This window comes from Hermetia illucens, chromosome 1 (genome assembly GCF_905115235.1).
Source record: "Hermetia illucens chromosome 1, iHerIll2.2.curated.20191125, whole genome shotgun sequence".
Taxonomy (NCBI): domain Eukaryota; kingdom Metazoa; phylum Arthropoda; class Insecta; order Diptera; family Stratiomyidae; genus Hermetia; species Hermetia illucens.
In genome coordinates this window covers 125,316,646-125,329,356 of record NC_051849.1, presented here as the reverse complement: position 1 = coordinate 125,329,356, position 12,711 = coordinate 125,316,646, and positions in this window count along the sequence as shown.

The following is a 12,711-nucleotide window of genomic DNA, read 5'->3' as shown; positions in this document are numbered from 1 at the left end:
AGGCAGCAAAGATCCCAAATTTCTAGAGAGCACATGGGCTCTAGGTTAGAAACAAGAGCCTTCTCCCCCAATAACCCCTGGACCGCTTCGCAGAACGTACTCTTACTAGTCGTCTTCCGACCCAGTTCGACGAGCACTCCGCCGTCCTTAGTTTTTCGTATGGAAGACACTTCTTTTCCGTTGTCTTCGGGTTCCATCCAGTAGCGGATTTTACTAAGGACTCCCGCAAATGTCTTGCCTTCCATTAGCTTAATAAGCAGATCCGACGGTCTAGTCCTTCGTTTCCTCGTCTCTTCTGGCTTTTGGTTTGCAGCCTCAATGTCTTTGGAGAGACGGGTCTCTAGCGTAGCGTTTCCGTTTATCCTTCTTCGCCTTCTTTTTTTGGGCCCCCTACTTTGATAAAATTTCCTACAGGCACGTCATCCTCTTTCCGCTTTTTCCCCAGTTGGCTTTGAAGTGGACTATTTGCGACCCGTTTGGCGCAAGCAGCATTCTCAGCGGGGTGCGGCTGTTTCTGATTTCCTATCACCTCACGCTGCTCTCTATATTCGCCTATAGAAAGAGATGCAATCCAATAGTTTCTCCAGTTCTATCAGCCCGTTTTTAACGGCTTTGCTGACGTTCCTCTGGACGAACGTTGCCAACCGCATAAGCTTCACCACTGCCGCGCATTTCCTCTTCGGCTCTAGCAGGGACGGTCGGCTGCACTTCTACTCGGTTCGTGTCCAAATCCACCTGCTCAGCACCAGTGATTCAGACGGTTTTTTTTTTCAGAACAGGGGCACTATACGGTATTGGAGTTTTCCTCCCCGCACCGTCAGCCACGTCAGTTGGTAAGGCTTCATCTTTATTTGGTTGTCACGGTGTCACATTGGATATGTCAGCCTTCGCTGATCGCTGTGATGAACGATGTATTTTTATGCTGCGCCTAAACACACTCAGCTCATCCTCCTTTCATGATATTTCGTCGTTGTTGGTTTTGGTTTATTCTCCATGGAAAACTCACCAGCGCATCGTGTTCAAGGGAGTGGGCCGCAATATTCAGGAACGGGTGTACCCTCGGGGGCACCACCCCTACCCCAGCTTCCTGAAGCCTGACCTACGTTTAGCTGATCCCAGTATTCACGGACGAATCAACGCTTGCTCAGGGTAACGCGGTTTACTAACACTGGTTCAATGCACAATACCTGGCCAGGGTCCCAAAGGGGCTGGCTCCTGATACACGTTACAACTACCACCTTGGCAGAGCTAGACTCACATTACCCCATCGAGTTCGACAGAGTGGTTTCTGGCGGCTCCGGAGACTCCCAGTGTATCCCGATTGCGCCAATCATTCGCGGTTCGCTCTTCACCGAGAGATTTTCTCAAGGGTACTACCTAGGACGCAGGTATACTACCAGCTAAGGGGTTAGAACTAATTACTTGAGCACTTCGGGGACGTCACACCCCGTATCAAAAGCGACCCCTTAAAGGTCGCTGACGACCCCCCCGAAGGTTCAAAAAATGACCTTCAAAAAGTGTAACAGGCCTCATTCTAAGAACTTACCCAACCGAAAAATCTGAAAAAAATCGCAGTCCTAACGAAACCTAGGCCTCAAAATACATCCCGTCCCGATATCTGCATGAATGAAGTTAATAATAGTATATTGGCATATTTTAGAAATTTAGGAAAACCCCCTTAAGTTCATGCTAGAACTACAAAATTTTGCATTTGTATAACGGATGACATAAGGCACAATTTGTTAAAGTATAAAGAACATCCAACTATTATTAACAAAGTTATAGAGGCTGAAAGTTTGTCATTTGTTGTGATTTTCGTGCATTCTACAACGTGTAAGACTGTATCATCTCTTGTCAATTCATCAATACCACAACAAAGTGAGCTCTTATGAACGAGGGGTGGCAAAGGAATATTTTGTTTTAGTATTTTAGTCATTTATATATCAATATTTATTACTGCAGACAGCCATATGTTATGTATTTATATGTATATGTTAATGAAGCTTTGGGGTAGTATGTAATTCAGGTAGATATATTTGTACCTTAAACCAGCGGTATGCACAAGGTAAATTGTAAGTATCTGATCAATTTATATACGCAAATGTATAAGTGCAGTATTCGGTAATGTTTGTTTGTTTAGGGTGAGCATAATATTTACATATGTAAGTATATCTTGTAGTTTAGAAAAAAAAATGTATGAATATTTTGGGTTTTTAGCAATATTCCAATGCAAATATGTACGTAGAAAGTTTCCTACAAAGATGAACATAAAACCTTTACACCCAAAGCATCAGCTTCTAGTATTCCGGCTTGTTTAGTTATTTATTTGATATCAGTACCGATTACTGGAGACAGGGATGCTAATGAAATTTGGGGGTGGTGTCCCATAAGATGGACGTATCCGTATGTATGCTTTCGTGCACAGAGTAATGTAGAAACACGTGGAGATTCGTTAGATCAATTTTGTGCACAATATTTATGGCTTTAATGTGTGTGTACATCTGCATACTTTGTTTGATAATATATGACGGAACATCTTGCACTCTTAGCTATCTATGAATGGAAAAACATGCATAGAGAATTGTTCATATAAGAAGAACACAAAACCTTTATACCTGAAGCGCCGTCCTTCCGGTATCCCGACTTGTTTATATTTATGTTTGTTAATGAGAAAGAGGTAGCGCTGACTGGTGCGGATTGACGAGTTTCAGTTTAAACAAGTCGGGAAACCGGAAGCTGGACGCTTCAGATATGAAAGATTTTGTGCATTTATTTTATAAAGACATTTGTCGATTTGTCCCATTAGTACGTACTACGTAACATATGCATATATTATGTGAGAATATCCACTTTCAAGTGATATTCACATTCTACACATTATAATTTTGTTAGTAATAGTGCGATTTCTACTACTTCTATATATCCTAGCCTACATTGTTACAAAATTTCGTAGTACTAGGATGAACTTAAGGGGGGTTCGGCAGTCAATTACTGAAAATTCTAGCAATCTACTATTATTAATTTTATTTGAACAGATATCGATATGGAGGGTATTTCGGAGACTAGGCCACCTACCCTACATGACTATATTTGGTGAAAAAAATTACACCCCCCTTTTGCATGTATGATGACCCCCTTAAATTCGACATAGAATGATGTAATTCACTGGTTGGTTAAGAGGAGTCCTCCTCTCGTCGGGCAGGTATTCACTCGAACTGATGTCATAGCCGCCACGATTTATACTTGCGACATGTAAGTTACGCATTCTGACACATGGTGATTTTGGCGGTGTTTGGAGTTGTCTGGGAGCATGGTACGATCCCTACTGTGTGCTTAAGGACTTAGGCCTCAAGCCCTAACATTCTGGCACTTTCATTCAAATTTGCTTTTAGAATATTTAAGTACCCATATTTATCCATTGCATCTTGTATAAATTGAAGTTTTCCGAAACCATTACTACCCATGCATCGCCACCACCATGTTTCACCGTTGGAATTAAGTTTTGTCTTTCACAGGTTGTACAGGCTCTTCTCCAAAAAAGTTTTCGACCCTTATTCCAAATATACAAAATTTACTCACATTGCAGAAAATCAACTCTTCTCCGGAATTCTATAGTTTTATTTACATGCTCTCTTGCAAAGCTCAATCTTTTTAGTCTATTGACTCTGGATGATATATTTACTTCTTTTCAAACGTTCTTCAGATCAACTCGAGGATGGGTTCCTTGCAGAATCCGTAGGTACTTGGAAAAGACTATCTAAGGTGGTCGTAAATAGCAGCATACAGCTTGATGTTAGCTAAGTACATTGTTAAGTGGTGAAATCGAATATGTAAAAAGCTAAAACTGAGACAAAATATGAGCTCTATATCTCTGACTTATTTCGTATTCGGAATGTGTCATGAGAGTTAAAGTGTTTCCGACCCATTGATTATCAATGCGCAATCGGATGAAAACTATGTAATTGCATAAAAGTCGTGGAAGAGGTTTAGTTAAACGTGTAGGACGAGCATGATAATACACAATTAGTAGTCATATTAACTTGTTGCCATAGCTTGCAATCCTACACAAATGAGGAAATTGGGAATGGATCTTGACGGAAATCTTCTAATAATACATGTGCGGTGAATATAAGTATGTGAAAACAGGTTTGGCTCGAAACCCTTCGATTTGTCCAGTTTTATGCTTTAAAGTAGATAAGATAAGAAAGGATCTTAATCGGAAATACGCCGTGAAATAGTAAAATAAAAGAAGATCATAGAAGAGTAAAGATTTCGGTCGAATATCGAGCACAAAACATTTAAATTAAAGAATAATTGACGGACTTCTTTTGTGTTTTGATATCAGTGCATTTAAGTATTTTACATTTGGCCCTTCGAGCCGGGTCAATCAATTGATAAGAGTCAATGAGTTGTCGGTTGCGGTTAAATAATTGTTGAATATTTGTGTGTTGGATAAATTTCATGAATTAAAAATTCCTAAATTTCGTCGAAAAATTATTGTATTTTCATATTGGGATCTGACTAAGTCTTGTTGTGTCGGTTGTGTCGTGCCGAATTCGAAGACGACAGAACATTACGAAAGACAACTTCCGAAATTGCTGCCCCGGTTGTGAAATAGCGTGATAACTGCAATTATGCCCCTATCGTTGCAGCCTCGGAACTGTGATGAAGTGATTTGCAGTAAAAAAACAAAGTCTCGCCTCACGAAATCGTCGAAAACTTTACTGTAAGATTTACACGGTTCAGTAAGAGGCGTCTCCCGTATCTATGGTGGATATCTTCCGCGGCGGCGGAACATGTAATCTTAAAATATTATAGTTAGCTTAAGTACTGAGGAAGAGAGTAAGTAGCTTTCGAAATACGTATTTACTAACTATTAAAATATATTGTAGTAGGAGCAAGCTACCTAGTTTTATTTTTATTTACATGTAATCTTGTTGCGAAGTTGAGCATTAAAGTAGCTGCGCCTCAGCATCGTTTTTGTTTCAGTTTACCGTGAGTGTTATCCGTAGCCCGTTAGTCCGTGAATTGTCGTGAATCCCATTGAAATTGGCTACTATTATTTGCTTGCGCGTGTGCGTCAACTCACTTTAGCAGAAGAGGAGGAGCTACAACCGAACGATATATTGCTTATGAAATTATCAAGAATCGTTGAATCGTGCTGTCTCATAAAAGTAGATTGAATCGTGGGAGATTTTTTGGTGACAATTTTCTCGCAGATTACACTTATGGTGATGTTCCTTCCGCAATATTGCATCCTTACGGTGGAAACAAGTTAAAATATTCAAGGGTTTTGTGTTCAGGTCGTTCTCTCCTTCATGTATATATTGTTGCTGTATGTTGACTCTTGTTAATCTTTTGTTCGACGTCGTGTGGTTTTGTGAATTTTTAGAAGAGGATAGGTTAATATCTTTTTCGACTGGATGTTAACCAGCCATACAAATTCGGAATTAAATAACAATAGGATTTCACTTATTTAGATATCAACACACCGGGATGTCTGGAATTCCTTATTAAGGCGGGCCTAGATCGGATACCGGTTGTTGCGCCGTTGATGATGATGATGAGATATCAACACAGTTTTATTTAACTATTATTTAAGTAGGGAGAACGATCCTGGATACTAACTAACTTATAATTTTCCTCTCTATTAATTCTGTTTATGTGCACACAAGCACCATCGTACATTGTTGGTGCATCCAAAAATCAAATCAATGCAAGTTAAATCAACAATTTCGAACTCATTCAACCCAAATGATCATTAATCTTTACATTTTCTAAAATTATAAATTGAGACTTGGAATGTTTCAAGTTCTTAGTAATTCAGCTGGGACCCTATTATCCCTATTTGTTTCATATTTCCGTATTTAGTGCATTGAATATTTATCATTAAAGATTTTGGAGCCAATCCCATTGGATCAGATATCATTGAGATCTTACTTTACACCTTTCTCTTGGTCATGGTAATAATAATTAGGAAAGCTAAAATACTCATTCAAGACATTCTATGATGGCGCTTAGTACTCTTGGATGACTTTTTGATTTAAAATGTGAAATGTTCCTTACTATTTCATAAGAGTGCAAAAATCACTTGCATAATTCAATTTTTTTTAGAATACTTTTTATTTCATTTTTTGTTTTCGTTAATTGCTCCAAGAATATGCTTCTGCTGTTAAATCCTCTATATAAGGACAATAGTATAGTATATAGTAATATATAAGGACAATAGTCTGAAAGAATGTTAACCTTTATTATACAAAAGAATTTGAATAACTGGCGAATGAGGAACGGCATAGGAGAAGTCAATTTGTGTTTGCAATATGCGCGAATTTCATTTGTTTACATGATTAAGTTTGATAACTTATACACAAAATGCTGTCAGTCAACTTTATACTATAGATGGTTTGGATAATAGGCATAATCTGTCTCATACATAAAAAGGGAGGTATCACACAGTGCAGCAATTATAGAGGTATCACGTTGCTGAGTACCATCTATAAGATATTCTCCACTATCTTGCTAGGCCGGATAGTCCCATACGCCCAGAACATCATTGACCCATACCAAAGAGGCTTCACTCCAGGCAAATCAGCAACAGATCAGATTTTCTCTCTGCGGCAGGCGATGGAAAAACTGTTGGAATATGGACAACAGTTGCACCATCTGTTCATCGACTTCAAAGCCGCCTATGATAGCATAGCCAGGGTAAAACTCTACACGGCCATGAGAGAATTCGGTATCCCGACGAAATTAATAAGACTGACTAGGCTGACCCTGACCAATGTGCGAAGCCAGATAAAAACAGCAGGATCACTCTCAAGATCATTCGACATCAACAACGGTCTACGACAAGGGGATGCGCTATTATGCGTCCTCTTTAACCTGGCCCTCGAAAAAGTGATTTTGGTATGGGCCAATGATGTTCTGGGCGTATGGGGCTATCCGGCCTAGCAAGATAGTGGAGAATATCTTATAGATGGTACTCAGCAACGTGATACCTCTATAATTGCTGCACTGTGTGATATCTCCCTTTTTATGTATGAGACAGATAATGACTCGTTGCCAATCGTCAGGCATTGATTCGCTGTCCCATACCTTGAGCACAACTTGATGAACCACTTGGTGTAACTGGTTGCCTCCATATTTAACCTATTCGGATGTAATTCCATCGGCTCCTGGCGACTTATGATTTTTTAGCCAATGAATTGCACGGACTGTTTCTCTTAAACTTGGTGGCAGTATTTGTCCGTCGTCTTCAGTTGGTGGGACCACCAACTCACCGATTTTCTGGTTGTTCAGTAGCTCATCAAAGTACTCAACCAATCGCTCCAATATGCCCATTCTGTCGGAAATCAGATTTCCCTCTTTGCCTCGGCAGCATGAGCATCGAGGTGTATAAGGCTTCATCCTGCTGACTTGTTGGTAAAGCTTGCGGGCCTGGTGCGGTTGCTCCCTTGACTTTTTCAGTTCGCAGACTTGTTGGTTCTCTCAGGCTTCCTTTTTCCGTCTGTGAAGTCGCTTCTCCGCTCGACGGAGTTCGTGATAAGTCTCTGTGCGTACCCGCGTTCTTTGAGAATGCAACATTACTCCGCACGCGGCATTTTTCCGTTCCATTGCTAGCTTACATTCATCGTCAAACCAGCCGTTCCGACTCCGTTTGCGGCTGGGGCCAAGTATGTTTGTGGCCGTATACATGATAACGTTTTTCAGGTGATTGTGAAGATCATTTGTTGATGCTTTATCTCCTGGTCCTCTGATGACTGCGGTTATTGCGGCATCCATTTCCCTCTTATAGGTGTCGCGGAAGGTTGTGCTGTGGATGGCTTCAGTGTTCACTCTCACCTGATTGTCAGAGGGGATTCTAGGAGGTATTGTTATTCGAGCTCGGAGTACCATGCCAACGAGATAGTGATCCGAGTCTATATTGGCCCCCCTATATGTTCTGACATTCATCAAGGCTGAGAGGTGGCGACGTTCGATCAATACGTGGTCAATTTGGTTGAAAGTGGTCCCGTCTGGAGAGGCCCACGTATGTTTGTGGACCACTTTCCGCGCAAACCAGGTACTTTCAACAACCATTTCGTGTAACACTGCTAATTGAATAATCCGCAGTCCGTTATCATTTGTATTTTCGTGTAAGCTATGGGAGCCAACGTATCGCCTGAATACGGGCTCCTTCCCTACTTGGCTGTAAAAATCCCCAAGTATGATTTTGATATTATATCTGGGACAGGCTTCGAGGGTTCGTTCTACTGCCGCGTAGAAGGTATCCTTCTCCTACTCTGCAGTCTCCTCTGTAGGGGCGTGAACGTTTATGAGGCTTATATGTCTAAACTTGCCTCGCAAGCGCAGAGTGCATAGCGTTCGCTTATGTTTTCAAAGCCGATAACAGCAGGTTTCAGTTTTTGGCTGACTAAAAAACCTACTCCGAGCACATGGATGACCGCTATAATATATGGTGTAGTGACTCTTCTCCAGGAAACCGGTCCCTGTCCATCGCATCTCTTGTAACGCTGTTATATCAGCCATATATTGGGACAGGGTATCGGCTAGCTGCTCATCAGCTTCATCTCTGTACAGGGAGCGCACGTTCCATGAGAAAATGCGCAAATCGTTGATCCGTTGTCGTTGCCGGGACCGTCGTTTTAAAGTCCGTCCTGTCCGAGACTCCTGTTGTGGGTTCGTAACAAGTTGTTTACCGTGTAGGCTTGTCAGCCCTATCCAACCCCCAACCTGGAGGACCAGTTGATACAATTTGTCCCGTTTTTAGGCGCGGGAGACTCACCTTCATCCTTCTCCGTCTGCAGCTTTTCGTTAAGAAAGAGCTCCCAGCGGTCACCACGTGGAGGTGGAGATAGGGTTTGGTAGTAGAGCTGTTGGTGTTGGTTCAGCAGGCATCTCCCGGGTTTTATGCACCATCGTGGGTACCAATCCACGTTTCGCCCTGGGACCTATACACTACCCTTTGACCACCCTGTAATATTATTTGGTTTTATTGAGTTTACTGCCCATGCTTCTGCTCGGGGTGTTACTGCTTGAAATTTTCTAAGGATAATTTTGTCTACGTTTTTATGATTGTAGACAAGTGCTTCTAGTGTGTTGGGATCTTGTTCGTATTTTAAATGAAATGTGTTTTTTATATTTAATAGTCTGTTATAAGTTTCGTATAGGGAGTAATTTCTTTTTTGTTTTTCGTTATAACTGGTAGTTTTTGCTAATTTGAGAAGTAAAGATTCGTATGAGTCTGATACTCCAAATTCCTGTCTAAACCTATCTTTTACAGAATACCAATCTGTTAAGTGGTGAAATCGAAATGTGTAAAAAGCTAAAACTGAGACAAAATATGAGCTCTATATCTCTCACTTATTTCGTATTCGGAATGTGCAATGAGAGTTAAGGTGTCTCCGACTCATTGATTATCAATGCGCAATCGGATGAAAACTATGTAATAATTGTCGTGGAAGAGGTTTAGTTAAACGTGTAGGACGAGCATGGTAACACGCAATTAGTAGACGTACTAACTTGTTACCATAGCTTGCAATCCTACACAAATGAGAAAATTGGGAACAGATCTCGACGGAGATCTTCCAATAATACATGTGTGTGGTGAATATGTGTGTGTGAAAACCGGTTTAGCTTGAAACCCTTCCACTTGTCCAGTTTTACGCTTTAAGATAAGAAAGGATCTCAATCGGAGATACGCGGTGAAACAATAAAGTAGAAGATTTTAGAAGATAAAAGAGCTCGGTCGACTATCGAGCACCAATCAAGTAAATAAAGACAAAGTGACGGAATTATTTTTGTGTTTCTTTTTATAATTGTGCGTTTAAGTACTTTACATTTGGTCCTTCGAGCCGGATATATCGCATCGGCAATAAACAATTTGCAATCGTATAATTGAATAAACTGATAAGAGTCAATGAGGTGTCGGTTGCGGTTAAATAATTATTGAATGTTTGTGTATTGAATAAATTTTGTGAATTCCTAAATTTTGTCGGAAATTTACTCTCATGTTGGGAACTGACCAAGTCTTGTAATTTGTTGTCTCGGGCGTGCCGTGCCAAATTCGAAGACGACAGAAAATTACGAAAGGACGGCGTGCGAAACTGCTGCCGCGGATTGTGAAATAGCGTGACAACTGCAATTATGCCCCTATCGTTACAGCCTCGGAACTGTCATTGGCTAAAATCAGTGATGGAAGTGATTTTGCAGTGAAAAAACAAAGTCTCGCCTCACGAAATCATCGAAAATTTTACTGTGAAGATTGACGCGTAAAAGGCGTCTTCCGTATCTATGGTGGATATCTTTAGTGGCCGAGAATCACGTAGTCTTGTTGCAAAGTTGTACAGCGCTATAAAAGTAGTTGCGTCTCAGCACCGTGTTTGTTTCAGTTTACCGTGAGTGTTATCCTCAGGCCGTTAGTCCGTGAATTTTTGTGAAGCCCATTGAAATTGGAAGTTAAAAGATGAGTCTCGCCTGGACTTTGACCACGCGACCTTCCTTTATGCCGAAATCGGCGTAGTTTTGTTGCTCGTTTTGCCGGTGGCCAGCCCATCGTGATGGCAACGATTCTTCAGATCGCGGTTTCTAGCAATGTTATTTCGGCAGGCGCATGCATATTTCTTCCTTTTGCTCGGCGTCTTGGTTCTATTTCTGTTGGATGCAATCCGCGAGATGCGTAAATACTCATGGACGGATCCCGGCGCCGAGACGCACCTAAATGTGGAGATTCAGCATAGCATGCGGCTGTTCCGAGCCCAACGCAACTCCTACATTTCTGGACAGAGGCCCCCATGAAGCAAGCCCAGACTGAAAGGAGAGTCGAGTGGCGCGGAAGAGGTCAAGTCAGAGGCAATAGAGGAGCATAGGTATGTGTCTATGGTGTTTTGTTTCTTTCGCGGCCACTGCTGCCGGGAGATAACAAGGAAACGGGATCCCGAAGTACCGTGAAAATGGCCGTCGGAGGACGGACCATGCCAATTTGGAAACTGGGAAAACAAAATGATTTCAGGAAGTGTATGGTCGACGAAATGGTCAACAACAATTTAAGTTTAATTTACTTTTTAGTTGGAATGTTTCAATGATTAAATTATATTTCCAGATAGGCTACTATTATTTGCTTACGTGTGTACATCAATTCATTTTAGCAGAAGAGAAGGAGCTACAACCGAACGATATATTGTTTGTGAAATTATCAAGAATCGTTGAATCATGCTGTTTCATAAAAGTAGGCTGAATCGTGTGAGATTTTTTTGGGTGACGATTTTCTCACAGATTGCATTTGTGGCGATGTTACTTACGTTGCATCCTTGCAGTGGCCACGGTTTAAAATATTGAAGGGTTCTGTATTCAGGTCATTTTCTCCTTTATTTATGTATTGTTGCTGTATGTTGACTCCTGTTAATTTTTTGTTCGATGTCGTATGATTTTGTGAATTTTTAGAAGAGAATAGATTAACAGGAGTAACTGCTTCAAAATATCGTTTTCGACTGTATGGAAACCAGCAATACAATTCGGAATTAAATAACAATAGGATTCCACTTATTTAGATATCAACCCAGTTTTATTTAAATCTTATTTAAGTAGAGAGAACGATCCTAGATGCCAACTTCAATTCATAATTTTCCTCTCTATTAATCTTGATATCTGTTTTATATGCATACAATCACCATAGTACATTGTTGATGCATCCGAAAATCAAATCAATGCAAATTAAATCAACAATTTCGAACTCATTCAACTCCAATGATCTACTAATCTTTACATTTTCTAAAATTATAAATTAACACTTAAGAATGTTTCAAGTTTTTAGAAATTCAGCTGGGACCCTATTATCCCTATTTGCTTCATATTTCCATATTTGGTGCATTGAATATTTTGTCATTAAAGATGTTGGAGCCAAATAATCCCATTGGATCAGATATCATTGAGATCTTACTTAACATCGTTCTGTTGATCATGGTAATAATAATTAGGAAAGCCAAAATACTCATGCAAGACATTCCATGAAGGCGCCTAGTACTTTTGGATGTAAATCAAAAAAATCCCATATGTGAAATGTTCTTTACTATTTCATAAGAGTTCAAAAATCACTTGCGTAATTCAAGTTTCTTTGGAATACTTTTTATTTTATTTTTTGTTTTCGTTAATTGCTCCAAGAATATGCTTCTGCTGATAAATCGTCTATATAAGGACAAGAAATTATAATTTGCCGTTCTTGGAGGCATTTCTTTTTATTTGAATAGCAAGCGATTGTAAACATTGCAACGCCCACGGTAAATGTCAATAATTCAAAAATTTTGGGCCTAATGGCAAATAATTATTCAATGACTACTAGAATGCAGGATGCATTAAAACCACCCTTCGGTTTAATTGCTGCTGAAGGGCGCGATACTCCATGATGTGAGAAAGGATATTCAGTAATATCATTTTGATGCAATGCTAATCGCATCCATTTTAAATTTAAATATTTCATTATTCATTCTAAATAACGTATATTCAATTCAATATTTGGTGGCAATCTTTGTTCTAATCTCAGCTGTTGAGTTGGTGATTCTTCTCCAAATCAAACTGGCTCTTTGTGGTCAAAGAATATTGTGAAGCGCTTGGGCAGACTCCCCTTGAGCTTTAAAATAGCAAAGTCTTGATTACTTGAACAACATAAAACATTTAATTTGTGGAACATCACTTACATGTACAAATTTTCCTTAT